Raw genomic sequence first — 15,086 nt, 5'->3', positions numbered from 1 at the left:
AAAATTTGACACAATTGGCAGGTTAGGCTATTTATAACATCTACTATTACATTAGAGATAATGCCAGATACAAAAAGATCCTTCTTGTGTAAACTTATTGAAGTATATTATTTTGAAAACAAAAACTTATTTTTAGAATTTTGCATTGTTATTGGTAACATATTTCAAAAATCTACTTGAAAACAATTTCTTTGTTCCTGCATTTAAACTCCCAACTGTTTTTAAGAGATTTCTAAGTGCAAAACATATTTTCAATGCCATTCATAAATAAAGCAAGGTCCCTAGTTTTATAAGTAAGTTACCAAGTAATTACATAGCTAAGAATTTTTAAGTACTGGTAGCTAAAATTTGAAAATCACAGTAGTGATTCTTTTGTTTCAGTGAAAGTTAGTACCCCGCCCACTACCGGGGGAACAGGCAAACAATTCTGCAAAGAGACTCAATTTTATTTCTACTGGCTTCCAACAAAGGTTGTAAGCTGTAGCTTTCTATGAATTTGGATTTCGTCGTTTGCCGAGAGTTTCCAGTAACTACAGTGAATTACTGATTCTTTTGTCATAGCCATTTAAAAATCTATTAGCTCATCAGGCGTAATTAACAGTACTTTGACCAGTTTAGGGTTTTCAGTCTGTTATTTTGAGCTCTTATCTAACAATGTCTGACTCAAGTCAAGTGTCTGTTATTGCAGCAAAGGCTGCAATACACAGTTAACTCAAGCAAAGTATGATTCCCATTCTGTTTGTACTAGATGTAGGGGTCAAGTTTGCACTATTGATTTAGTTTGTAATGAGTGTATAGGCTGGGATGAAAGACAATGGAGGGTTCTGTCTTCTTACCGTTCAAAGTTAGAAAAAGTTAGGAAGCATAAGGCTACTGATAGGTATGAAAGTCATCAGCTCGCCAGGAACCTTCCTCTGAAGTGCCTCTTATTTCTGTTTTGTCCCCCAAACCCACCTTTTCCACCTAATCCTGTTACCAGCTCCTATGCTTCTGATCCCAGTGCCATTGCCAGTCCCAATGCAGTTTCAACATAAGTTTGAGCTGTTAGCTAACTCTATGGCTCAGCTAGGGGAGTCAGTGTGTATGTTTCTTGATAAAGAAAAAAGTAAAATGTTCATGGAGGAGCTGACTGTCCATCCTGCTGATTCTCCTAGGCGAAGGTCCCTGACATACTCCCCCGCACCTGGGAGAAGTCATACCAGAGGCCCAAGGGAGGTTGGTGGGGTCTGCCCACGGGCAGTCGGCTCCTCAGTCACACCCATAGGTGTTTCCCAGGTAGCTGAAAAGGCCTGCAGTGGACTTTTCTTGTACCCTTCAGGTACTGCCTAAGAAGGTAAAGGAGGTTAAACCTTCTTGTAGTTTCTGGGATAGCCCAGAGACCATTTCTTCGGAAAATTCTCCTGGTAAACTTAAGGAAGGAGACTTTTCCCCGACCTGTAATGAGACGTAAGCGTCTGAGTTCAGTGTGTACATCGGCACCAGTGTCGTCTTTGGCTCGTCAAGCTGTACCAGTTCTGGTTTCTGTTACTTCTCGCTCTCCGGAACAAGTTATGTACAAGATAATGGTACTCCTGCCTCTCCTGCTACAACTCTTCAGATAAGCAAAGTTTCTTCAGATTCTCGTGATCTCCCTCAGTTAGTGCTTTTGTATTTCAGCCAAGAAAGCTATGAGTGAGGTCGAAAGCTGGCTAGCAAATAGGAGAACACAAGGGAAGGCAGTCTTCTCTTTCCCTCCTTCTTGCTTGACTAAGAGAAGACATTCGTATTATTTCACTGGGGAGTCTCCCTCTTAAGGTGTTTCTGCCTCTGCCCATGGGAACTTCTCATGACTTGTAGTCTCTTCTCAGAGATTGGCTTTCACGGCAGCGAAAGTCATGTTTTCTTCGGCCGAGATCGACCACCTCCTCCTAAATCTGTATAAGATTTTTTAAGTTATTAGTTTCATGGACTGGACTACCAGTTTCAATGGTAAGAAAATTCAAGATGCTGCTTCTGCAATTTCTCCATCTGTGTCTTCCAACCTCTTACAAGTTCTCTTGTGCTTAGACAGAGGCATTAGCAACAATTCCCGCCAAATCGATTCCACCTTTGCGATGTGCATCCTTAAGAAGCGCAAATTGTGGTGCACCTTCACAGCTAAAGGAGTGACTTCAGTCCAGAAATCGGCTCTTCTGTTCTCATCACTGGTTTGCGAATTCCCCTTTCCTCAGGATGTTTTTAGTGGGATCGCTACTGACTTGCAAACTTGCAAAAGAAGTCAACCCAGGATTTCCTCTCCCAATCATCTGAGTGTTCCAGGGAGACGTCATTTTTTTCCCTAAGTCTACTTCTCCCTTGCAACAGAGACAGCAACCCAAATCAAGAGGAAATGTCCACTTTCCAACCAAAGTAGTTAAGAAGTCATCCACCAGGCCCACCCCTAAGAAATGCAGCAGTAGGTGCCAGATTCCATCGTTTCTGGCAAGAATGGAGCAGGAGAGGAGCAGAACAATGGGTGGTAGAGGTCGTATCCACCCTTAAGCAAGCAACCCATCGTGTTGATGGTGTACCCTCTCAGCTCAGAAGTATTCCGCTCTGACCAACAAGGTGTCTGCTTTTCTTCTAAAAGAAGCGATTGAGAGAGTGGAGGACACACACAGACTGAGGACTTTTACAATCGACTTTTTGTGGTCCCGAAGTCTTCAGGCAGCTGGAGGCTGGAGGCCAGTACTACATGTGTGGACTGAATGTCTATGTCTTGAAGACAAAGTTCAACATGGAGACAAATCAATCGATTCTTGCTACCATCCACAGAGGGGACTGGATGGTCTCCATAGACATGTAAGACGAGTACTTCCATGTCCCCAATCATCCAGCTTCGAGGAAGTACCTGAAATTTGTCTTCAAAGACCAAGTCTTTCAGTTTTGGGCTCTATGCTTTGGTCTGACTACAGTGCCACAAGTCTTCACTCGCGTTCTGACCCTCTGGTGGGTTGGCTACATCTGACGGAGGTCAACATCAACCTTTATCTGGATGATTGGCTTCTTCGCTCTCTGACAGAACTAAGCTGCATGGGAGTTCTACAAGACTTTGAAGTTAGCTCAAAAACTTGGTCTTCTAAAATCCCAACTACAGTGAACGCCACGCATTTGCAGACTCCGGATTTGTGGACTCACATATTCGCAGATTTCTCTCTGGAACATATACCCCCATTATTCACGGGAAATTCGCCTATTCATGGTATTTTTCTATGAGAAATATCCACAAATTCCTGTTTTTTTTTCCATCATAAAACAGACTTTTTGTGATAAAACTACTACTAAAAAAAAAAAAGAAAAAAAGTATAAACATCTTAAATGGGTTTTTCTTGAGTTTTAACTAACATAATAGGCACTTTTAAGCATTTATATAAGGGTTTCAACTATTCACGGATTCTTGCTATGCTAGCTCCATTCTCCAATCCACACACTGGAAATGTAAGTCGGTCTTTGCGAATCATTATCTCAAGAAGTGGAAACGATTTTTAACGGTTGCAGTACCTTGGGTCCATTTGCGGTAGCTGGCATGTTAATGGGAGAAGCATAGGAAGCATTCCTTACTTCCTTACTCTTCATTTTTTGAAAAACTGTGTTGAGTCATAGGGGAGTCCTGGGGGTACGATACCTGGCCCCCAGAATCATTGGTAGGATGGTGGTTTTTGTTTTTAATATTTAGTGTAGGTAGTTTTGTCGGTATTCTGGCTTTATGTTGCTTGTCATGGTACTGCCCAGGGCAGGGCAATGTCTTTGCTTTACTAGCGCTTGGTGAATTCCTCGCTGTAAGACCCCAACTATGTAGTAGGTGACCTTGTCTAACACCACACCTCTACTAGTTGAGAGTAGCTGCACCAGAGGCAGTTTGTCTGCTATAGCTCTCTTAACAGGTAAGGAAACAACTAGCATTATATTAATGCTGGCAAGATTTTTCTATTTTGCATGCTTTTATCAATTATCATTGCATTGCAATAGATTTTCATCCATGAATCCCACCTCCTAGCAATGTGGGAATCAGCTATACAATTATTTGGTAAGTTACTTACAACCTTTCAGAGACAAACGAACAAACAAGAAAAATGCAATAACTTCAGAGAAGATTGAGGTTCTCAGTAACTATAAACTAATAAGATAATGACTTAGTTGAATCATCAGCAATTTTTAGATATCAATTGAAATTTGCACCATGCTGTAGCATAAAAGGTGCACAAAGTAAGCACTTCGTGCATGTGTGTATACAGACATCCTCTCAATTAAGAACACTCAACTTACAACCTTTCAGAGACAAACAAATGGGATAGCAAATTAAAATTGTGTTCAGAGTGTTTCCCTTTGCCATCTGTAAGTTCAAATTTTTTTGTGTGTTTCTATTCTGTATACTGTATACAGTACATACTGTATGTTCAATGTATTATGTTCTAGGATGAAAAACATAACAGTACAGTATTGATTTTATATCATACTGTACTTAAAAAAGGCATGAAGAGTACATTAACCAACTTACAAACAAAACTGAACATACGATTGGCTGCCCAGAAAAAAAGACAAAAAATGACAATTTTGTCCAATTAATTTGCATTTTTTTCCTAACTATAGCAAACCTGAAGCCGTCCTTTTACAAAATAGGAAGGTACTACTAAGCGGGCAGCTGGATAGGTCGTAAGCTTTTCGAACAAGGGTTCGGTAGTTACTGCTTGTCGCACAGGCGCGCGCGCGCGACTGGGAGGTAAACAAAATCACTTTTTGCTTTTGGCCCGCAAGCAAAAACTGCCAGAGTGAGGGGTGGCGATGAGGTGGGGCTATGTGTAAAAGGACCCTCAGGTTTGTATAGTTAGGAAAAATGCAATTTTGGACAAATTGTCATTTGTTCCGACACGGCATACAAACCTTCGGTCCTTTTACAAATAGGAAGACTCACTTCTTGGTGGGAGGAATTCTGAGGTCTTTTGTGAACAGACTGGTGTTCGCCCAACCTTGGAAGTCTCCCTGGTCGTAAAGAGCGAGGAGGGATCCAAGCCTCTGTCCGATTGATCGGGGTGTGCACCGCAGGATCAATGGTCAGACCTCGGACCGAGTACTAAGAGAGAGGCAAGCGTATCTCTTCGTACCAGCAATGTAAGAACTTGTTCCTGTACAGGAGCAAAATATAAAGTCATGGGTTTTTGACTCTTTGTAGGCATCCAACTTCCCCCCCCTTGTAGGAGGAAGTGGTGGATAATTTCTGCTCCTATCCCTAGTGAAAAGGGATAGGATGGGGCTCTGTCATATAGCTCACCTGCATCTCGTCCTCATCCCAGCGTAGTGACGACCGTGGCCCCTCTGCCACAGGTAAGAGGAGGAGGAAAAAGATGGGAAGAGAAGGGAGCCAGTCACTCACTCACTCACACATCCATCCACACAGTCACACCAGGACTCGATGCTGTTTCAGCCTGCGAGGGTTTGGGCTGGGTTTAGCTAACACAACTTGTTGAGCAGCCCACCACGGGTCCCAAGGAAAAAGGTATCCAAGGACCTGTGGGCAATATCCCGAATGGTAGAAGGACGTAAAGGTAGTCTGGTTAGACCAGACCCCTGCCTTCAGGACCTGCGCCACGGAGAAGTTCTTACGAAACGCCAACGAGGGGCCAATACTTCTGACTTCGTGAGCTCTCGGACGGGACGTACGATGTCGTCACTTACCCATCAGCCTCATACGCCCTCCCTGATGACCTCACGCAGCCAGAATGAAAGAGTGTTTCTTGGATACTCTTTCTTGGTTTACCCCGTGCTAACGAAGAGGCGTCGACACTCAGGTGCCCTGAGGTGTCGAGTTTTTTTCTTCAGATAGCGCCGTAGCGCCCTCACAGGACAAAGCAGCATCTCATCCGCATCATTATCGGTGAAGTCCATTAGGGAGGAATCGTGAAGGACTCGAACCTGTCGTCAGGGACCGACGGTTTCTGAGTCTTCGCAAAACGAAGTTCGGGACGAAATCGAGCGTCACAGATCCCCATCCCCTGGAGTGTCGTACATCATAGGAAAGACCATATGAAGTTCCCCTACTCATCTTCGCCGATGCCAGGGCCAGCAAGAAGAGGGTCTTGAGGGTCAGATCCCTGTCTGACGACTCTCGGAGTGGCTCGAACGGCGTTCGAGTCAAACTCCTAAGGACGAGAGTCACATCCACGCAGGGGGCCTGAGTTCCCTAGTGGGCAAGACCTTTCGAAGCTCCTCATAAGCAAGGAGATCTCGAACGAGTTCGAGATGTCCAATCCCCTCAGTTTCAGGACGAGAGCCAGGGCGGCTCTGTATCCTTTGACTGTGGGGACTGAGAGGAGCTTCTCTCGGCGAAGAAAAAGAAAAAACGAGGAAATCCGCTACCTGCTGAAGAGTGGCTCTGAGAGGAGATAGACCCCGTCTACGACACCAACCACAGAAGACGGCCCACTTCCCCTGGTACACAGCTGCAGAGGACTGACGGACGTTTCCAGCCATCTCTGTTGCTGCGCTACGAGAAAGCCTCTCGTTCGCAAGAGATGGTGGATAACAGCAGCCGTGAAGACGTAGGGACTGGACTGCTCGGTGGTACCGCTCGACGTGTGGCTGGGCGAGAAGGTTGTGCCAAGGGGGGAATCTCTCTCGGTTCTCCTGCGAGAAGAGCCCAGCAGGTCCGGATACCAAATGGCCTGTGGCCATTTGGAGCCACCAGGATCATCCTGAGATTCGGGTGACCAGTGCTCGACTGATCACCTTGCGAATCAGGCTGAACGGGGGAAAGGCATAGACGAAGAGGTTGTCCCACGGGTGTTGAAGAGCGTCCTCTGCAGCTGCCCATGGGTCCGGCACGGCCGAGAAGAACACCTGGAGCTTCCTGTTGTGCCGGGTGGCGAACAGATCCACGACTGGTCGCCCCCACAGGTCGAAGAGCCTTTCCGCCACGTCCTGGTGTAGAGACCACTCGGTCCCTATCACCTGATCCCGACGGCTGAGCGTGTCTGCTATACATTCCTCTTCCCTGGAATGGTAGCGTGCCGACAGCTCTATTGAGTGTGCCTCGGTCCACTCGTGCACTGCCGAGTCAACTGGTACAACGGGAGAGACACTAGGCCCCCCTGTTTGTTGACGTAGGCCACTACCGTGGTGTTGTCGCCACATCAACACCACTGAGTGTCCCATCAAGCGGTCCTGGAACTCTTGGAGAGCGAGGAACGCTGCCTTGAGTTCCAGTACATTGATGTGAAGGTGCTTGTCGTTTCTCGTCCCACACTCCTGAAGTCAGCAACTCCTCCAGGTGTGCGCCCCATCCTCGGTCGATGCGTCTGAGAACAGCTGCATGTCCGGGGGGGGAAGTGCGCAGAGGCACTCCTCTTTAAGGGTTCCTGTCGTCCAGCCACCAGGCTAGGTCCTGCCTCACCTGGTGTCAGTGACACTGGAAAGCTTGGGGGATCCGTCGCCTGTGACCAACTCTCCTTTAGTCTCCACTGAAGAGACCGCAGGTGAAGACGCCCGTGAGGGACTAACTTCTCGAGTGACGACAGGTGTCCGATCACGACTTGCCATCGCTGAGCTACCTGTTCCTGCCGAGACAGGAACTGGTTGGCTGCCTCCCTGAATCTGCTGATCCGCGAGTCTGCGGGGAAGACTCGCCCTGCTACCGTGTCGATCAGCATACCCAGGTACTTCCATCCTCTGCTTGGGCTCGAGATCGGACTTTTCGAAGTTCACAACGATCCCCAGATCGCGACAGAACTCGAGCAGTCGATCCCTGTCCTGTAGCAACTGCGAGCGGGGGAGCTCGCCAAGGACTAACCAATCGTCGAGTACCTCATCAGACGTATCCCGTGCGAATGGGCCCAAGCAGACACCAGAGTGAACACTCGCGTGAACACCTGTGGGGCGGTTGAGAGACCGAAGCAAAGTGCCCCTGAACTGGTACACCGTCCCGTCGGAGGATGAAGCGGAGGTACTTTCTGGAGGACTGATGAATGGGTATTTGGAAATACGCATCCTTCAAGTCCACTGAAAGCATGAAATCGTTCTCCCTGATGGAGTCGAGCACTGAACGTGCCGTCTCCATCGTGAACCGGGTCTGGCGAACAAACCGGTTCAGAGGAGAGAGATCTATCACCAGGCGCCAGCCTCCCGTAGACTTTTCCACCAGGAAGAGTCGACTGTAAAAGCCCGGTGACTGATCCGTGACGATTTCTACAGCTCTCTTTGCTCAGCATGGTCTTGATCTCCTGTTCTCAATTGCTACGTCCTTCGATGACCCTGGAACGTACGACTGCTGTTGGACCGGGTTGGAGGTGAGGGGTGGCCGAGATTCGAAGGGTAATAGATATCCCTCCCGAAGGAACATCTACAATCCAGGTTCTCGGCGCCGTAGCGCTGCCAAGTTGCCCAATGGCTGGCCAGGCACCCCCCACTTCCGGCAGCAGGTGAGGGGGAACGCCGTCCCTAGCGTTTCCCCCCTTTCTTCGACTTCTTCCCAGAGCCTCCACGGGAGGAGGAGGGCTGGGAGGAGGGCTGGTTACGGCCCCCCTCCCCTTTGTAGAAGTCGAAGAAGACAGAGTCTTTCCCCGGGGCTTCGACGCAGCTACCGTCTTAGCCACCGAGGAAGCGCTAGCGAGCTCTTTGACTTGGCCGCAGTCCGAGGCTGCCCAGAAGCCTTCGAGACTGCCTGGTGAACCAGACGGTCACTGTCATCAGTGCGCCGTCTGTCCACCGCAGCGTCCACCATCTCTCCTGGGAAGAGAGACGTGGAACTCCGTAAAGGTCCTTTGCGAAGTCCCAACGCCGCTTCACGCCCGGCCGCCCTGGAAACCCGAGTAAGGACAGCGTCCCTACGTCGGAGAACCAGGTTGGCCCACAGGTTCACCGTCTGGTGGGCAAGGAAGGAGATGGCTCTTCCCCCAGACTGGCAAAGTCTCCTAAAGGCCGAGTCATCTTCGGGAGAAATTGCCCCGGAGTTGGCTGCGACCTTAGATACTGTGAGGGACCACAGATCTAACCAGGAGACGGCCTGGAAAGCTGCCATGGCAGTAGATTCCAGGCGAGTGCCTCTTGCTGCGAGAACCATAGGTTCTCGGACAGGAGCTGCTGCAGAGACACACCCGGAGTTCGGAGCCTGCTGGCTAACTCCGGGTTCACCTGTTTGGGCGGCATCGGGTCCTCAGATGGCACGTAAAACGCCGCTGTCGCAGCAGAGGAGGTGGAAGCAGCTTGCTCGACCTGCCAGACTTGAGAGAACCGTCTTGCCCGGAGACAAGCGATTCACCTGGTCCAGCACTGAGTCGGCAAGCTTGGAACGCGGCAAACCCACCGTCGGTCCTGGGTTCCCTCTTCGGGGCCCCAGAACGACTCGAGCCGGGACGTGGGCTCGGATGGTGGGAGCGGCGATCCTTCCGCGAGGTCGTTGTGCTGACGAATCAGCGCAATAACCTCGGCAAAGTTCCTCTGGATCTCAGGAGTGACTGCGTCCTGCGGAGTCGGACCATCCAGTCCCTCAAACAGGAGCATCTCCCGAGACCCTCCTCCCTCGAGGGGAGGAACAGCGACAGACCCCTCTCGGTCTCCTCTAGCCACTTGTGCATACGACCTGGCTGGTCCGAGAACCGTGCCTGGTACGTAGGACGACGTGGTGGGATCCTGAGGGGCGCACCCCTCACGATCACTCCTGAATACCTCGCCCCTCCCGGTGTAACCCGAGGAGGTTGAAGGTATGGGAGAGGCAGACCTGACGCTCCTCCTCGCTCGCTGGCAGAACCAGTGGGCTTGGAAGACTGCAGGCGATCGTAACAACCGCGGTGGCGATCGAGCTGCAGGCCTAGTCGAGCCGTCTCGCTGTGGAGAACGGCTGGACCGAGAACAGCGGCCCCGGTCTCGTGTGTCAGAGGAGCTGGTGCTGGTTGCCGTACCCGATCGCTCTCTGTGAGAGTGACGGTAGGCGACCGGCGAGCTCACTGTCACGGTGAGACCGGTGCGTATCCTCACGGCGCGTCACGTCGCTGGTACCAGCCGTGGCTGGCGCCGGCGAACGGGGGGACCTCTTCCAGCCTCAGCCCGTGGCCGGTCATGGACCGTCACGTCCGCCCGGGTAGCCAGCTGCTCGCCGCGAGAGCGAGAGCTGGTCTGGTGAGAGTCGCGTGAGCGGCTGTCACCAGTCTTCCGCTCCGTGCCCGTGAAACCTGACGCTGAGCTGGCTCAAAGAGGTCTGGTTCCTAGCTGCACGGTCGCTGGTAGGCGACCGTACACTCGGTACCTCCGCGAACGAGAGGCCGAGCGGATCCTGCTGCCGTGGTCGAAACCACTAACAGCAGGTGAGGAAGTGCTGGTGTTAGCCGGCACTCCTCGGTCCCCGTTAGTCTTCTTCCTTGCCGGAAGAAGAGACGGGTCCTGCCCCCGAAGGAGCAGGGTGACCAGCGGAAGAACCCCCCGTCTCACCAGAGCCGAGAACGGGCCCTTAGAAGTTCCCACCCGAAGGAGGACTTTTCTTAGGGGGGGGAGGCGACCTTCTTCTTCTTAGTCGGGGGAGCCTTAGAAGAAGAAGGGGAAGAGGCGGCAGACGACGACGACGACGAAGACGACGATGAAGACGACGACGACAACCTTCCTCCTCTTCTTCTTCTTCTTCGTCAACTCCTCAGGACCCGATGTCAGATCTGTCATCCAGAGCGGAGCCGGGGGCTGCTGTTTGCCGAAGCAACAGGGCCCGGACGCACCTGTCCGAACAGATCAGCATCGGGAGCAGCGGTGCCAGGAACAGGAACAACGTTCAGCAGGTGCAGGCATCACAGGAACAGCAGGGTGGAGACGGCAGAAGCAGGTACAGGAACGGCAAGCAGTGGTCACGGTAACGTCACGTCCCGTGAACAGCGGCTGGACAGGTACGGCAGGTACGGCAGGCTGTACAGGCGGTCCAGGTGGACGGACCCGCAGCGGCACAGACATCCTAGGTACTAGGTGGGAGGTCCAGGGGCGAGCTCTTTTCGGGCACACGAAGTCCGGTCGCGGCAGCACGGCAAACCCAGGCGGCGGCATCACACTCCCCGTGGTACGGCGGGACTGGCCCCTGCACCGATGTAGTTGGTGTGACAGAGACCGCTGTGCGGGTGTACACCAGGTGAGGAGGTGAAGCATGGCCAGGCGTTGAAAAGGGTCGTGGTGGTGGTCGTAACCGTAGCATGCGTGACTGCCACAGAGCCAGCGAGATGGTAGAGCAGCCCCTGGACACTCGGCACGCCCTGCAGACCCAACGATGCCCACACCTGTCCGAGGTCGTCCTTCGCGGCAAACCGCACCTGAGGAAGCAAAAGTCGGGGGTGATTTAGCAGGATCCTCTACCCGCTCGCGCGAAGACGAACGGATAGAGGACCCAGAGTACAACTCGACATCGGGGTCTAGCGCCCTCCTCCACACTCGACAGGTCGGGTGAGGAGAAGGACCTAGAAAACCCCCCCCGAAGGGGAAGGCGCCAAACGTGGGAGCTGAGCGTGGCGGCAGAAAGAAGACGAAGTGTCCGTCACCAAAGGAGTCGCGGGGAGAGCTTTCCGACGACTCCTTTGCAGGGCCTTCGCTTCTTCCTGCCTTCGTACAAAGCCCACTGCGCCTCCGGACCAATTAGACATACTTCACAGGGCTCGGCTCGGGTGCAATTCGCGCCCCCGACACGACACCCAGCAACAAAATATGTGGATCAATTTCCGGGAATCGAGCCGGAACTTTTCCGCATTTACGCCCTTCGGTACCCGGGCATAATCTCCGGGGGGCGGGGGTAGCGAGGCGTGGAGATTCCATTATTGATCAATTCACAAATGATGAAAATAAGAGAGGAAATGATTGTACTTACAAATGAATTCACACACAAACACAAACCAAAAACTCATGAAAGCAAACGACGAGAAGCGGGCAGAGAGCGTCGAACACACACGTCCACTCGCTGTGAGGCCGAAAGCAAAAAGTGATTTGTTTACCTCCCAGTCGCGCGCGCGCGCCTGTCGGACAAGCAGTTAACTACCCGAACCCCTTTGTTCGAAAAGCTTACGGACCTATTCCAGCTGCCCGCTAGTACCTTCTATTGTAAAAAGGACCGAAGGTTTGTATGCCGTGTCGGAACAACTCGTTTGTAAGTAGGGTGGCGTCCGTACATATGTGCAAAACAACAGTGAGCACTGTACTGTATACTATACATTCTGATCTTAGAGACCTGCATACTATTCTGAGTAAATTGGTTTACAACCTCAGATACCACATATTGGCTTCTTCATTTGTTATGATTGTACAATAACATAGTGTAGCAAACATACATAAAAACATGATGTACAGCAGTAACATAAGAAGTTATCAATTTCAATTTTGTCATTATACTAATGTGTATTATCTTACTCACCATTATACAATACCATTTTTTCAAAATTTTTACTCTAAAACTGTTCTGATATTTCTCTTATTATGGTTTTTTAGTTTAATTAGGACTTGCACAAAGCTTATATAAAATATTACCTTCACTTGCTTTCAAAGTTGGGTATCATCTTTTGACAATTAGTGGTTTATTATACAGTACTGTTGAAAGGTGCATAAAAAATAAAAAACCACTCTTAATACAAGGTTTAGAGTAAGCCTTGTGTAGTGTCACGAGACAATAAGCAAATCTTTACAATGCCAAGTGGTGACCAAATACTTACTATTATCAATTCTATCTTTAGTATGCAAGATAGGGTTATATTACAGTTTTATAAATAAACAACCCTTAAGCGACTTTCTGTTCTTCATAGATCATCTTCAGACTAGGTTAGTTTAATTATAGAAATGTTCCTCTCCTTCAAATGGCATTATATCTAATATCATAGCAATGAAAATAATAAGCCATCACACAGTTAATGCACTTTCACTGAACATTTGACTGATGAATTAATCTGTATTTAAAAGAACTTAATCTTAAAAAACTTACCATAAGTCTATTAAAACTTTAATGTAGCATTAGCACTATCTACATGTAAATTATGCATGGGAACTCCCCTTTAGTGCAATTAGTACTTGAAAATACTTATATTCTTTGGATTGTGGTAGGTGACTAAACTAAAACTAATTGGCTTAAGGTGAGGCTGAGCAAGAGAATATAGTATGGGCAAATTGTCAATGCCTTTTGGATACTGGCAAGGAAAATACAACAATGAATTCCACTTCTTCCTCTCTCTTCCAAAGATATGTAAGGAGGAGCTAATGTACATCAGTACTTGTTGATAGAACAGATGTTTTCTACAAAAGATGTCTACTGTACTTAGTATAAGTGGAATCTTTGCACTCCTCATTACCACAAGCAGCTTGCTTTGCTACATCAAGGTATTATGAAAGTTTCTTCTTGCAGTAGCCAGTATCACTAGTGCACTACCTAGCATAAACTTTTGCACCAGATCCTCCATCTAAATGACAAGTAATCTTTCCATACCACACATTGGCACAGGTCTTTTCTTTGTGATAAGAGGTTTAACACTATCACAAGACTTCACTGACTCAGCTTACCCTGGTATTTTTTATGATGAATTTAAAAAAGGCACAGTTCTAATGCTAATGCCATTACATACTGACTTTCATCCAGGTAAAAGATTTCCTTCTCTTCAGAAGGATATCTATTATCTGAATGACATGCACTTAGGCTTTTAGCTGACACGTGATGGGCTTTGAAAAAATAATTTACAGAAAAAACACTGTAGCATTACAGCACTGTAAGCAAATTATATCAATTTTAAAAGCAATCTTTGCTGATGTAGAAGTATATATATTAATTCAACCAATTCTCCACAGTGCATTAATATGTTAATATTCCTGACCAAAATATAAGCCAGCAGCAAGAATGAAAGGATGTTTGATAAATCTAGCTAAGAAGATAGTGTCAGTATTTCAACAGCTCCTTTGAGTTCCCTTGTTCTGTAACTCAGTGCCAGCTTTCTCTCATGCTCTGTTTTATCTTCGTCTTTACCTTTACTACGTAATTTTCATTCCCATAATGCATGTGTGTGTGTTGGAAGGAACCAACTTCTGTCTGTCTCCCTTCATCAGATTCAAGTACATAAGTAAATAATTGTTTTTTACAGGGAGAGATGACTTTGCTGGTAAATTTGTTTTACCGTTTTCTTAAATTTCCTGAGATATTCTTCCCTTTTCTGAGAAGACTTAGATTTTAATGTTATTTTTATACTGATTACATATTGAGCCTGTTATTACACTTACGTATATTATTAGCAACAATAAATTAACTAGTTAATCTTCCCATAACTTTTTATTGCATTATTCCTACCAGTAAAACAACTTTAGTCCCTGGATATTTGTGCATTGTTCCTTCCCTGTAATACATAAGGGCAGTGTATGTTGTGTGCCGTGAGTACTCGATTAAAGGACTGGTGAAGTTTTACCACACGGCTAGAGTTGTTTGCAAACTAGGTTTGGGGCAAAAAACTCAGCAGGTATGCCAACCTATTCTTTCATACTGCCAGCCCTAACTACAGGGAGTAATTCCATACTATGACAAAAATCCAGTTACAGAAAGCTCAAAAAGTATTTTGTATTATGATATGATCACCAAATTGTATGGGATCACCCTGCCGTTCCCTTTTATGGCTACACATATCTTGAGAAGGATACAATGTCATTTCAGAGTATTAATTAAGCTCTATGTTAAAATACATGACACACATACAGGTTAATTCACTCTTTAACAGCAAGAGAAAGAAATTGTTTCTTACCAATGCCAGACCCATAGTCATAATACACTATTAAGATTTTAAATTGTTACTAGACAATAATCTCTTGAAGCAGTAATGATTACAAAGTTTAAATTAATAAGCATTAACAATCCCACTAAATACAAGTAAAGTTAAAAGATAGGAAAAAGAAAACTAATATTTTACTTAAACCTTCACCTTGATCCCAAGAGGCACTAATGATCTCCTCAAAAAAACTGTTATGCAAAGCAGGAAAACAAGTCATGTCACCAAAGCACAGCAAATTACATACAATCTTTACATGGGCCAAAATCAGTTCATGAAAACACATTACCAAGATGATACACAGCAAATCACAAACAATGGTTATTGAAA

The 15,086-nt window shown here is 47.7% G+C and overlaps 1 protein-coding gene across 3 annotated transcripts in view; it reads left to right on the top strand.

Moving 5' to 3' along the window:
• Window positions 1-15,086, top strand: part of LOC135200058 (arf-GAP with coiled-coil, ANK repeat and PH domain-containing protein 2-like) — a 135,501-nt gene that overhangs the window by 31,054 nt on the left and 89,361 nt on the right. The window lies entirely within an intron of this gene.

The sequence above is a fragment of the Macrobrachium nipponense genome, chromosome 26 (genome assembly GCF_015104395.2).
Source record: "Macrobrachium nipponense isolate FS-2020 chromosome 26, ASM1510439v2, whole genome shotgun sequence".
Lineage (NCBI taxonomy): Eukaryota > Metazoa > Arthropoda > Malacostraca > Decapoda > Palaemonidae > Macrobrachium > Macrobrachium nipponense.
The sequence above is the reverse complement of the archived record's forward strand: the minus strand, read 5'-3'. Positions and strand labels throughout refer to the sequence as shown.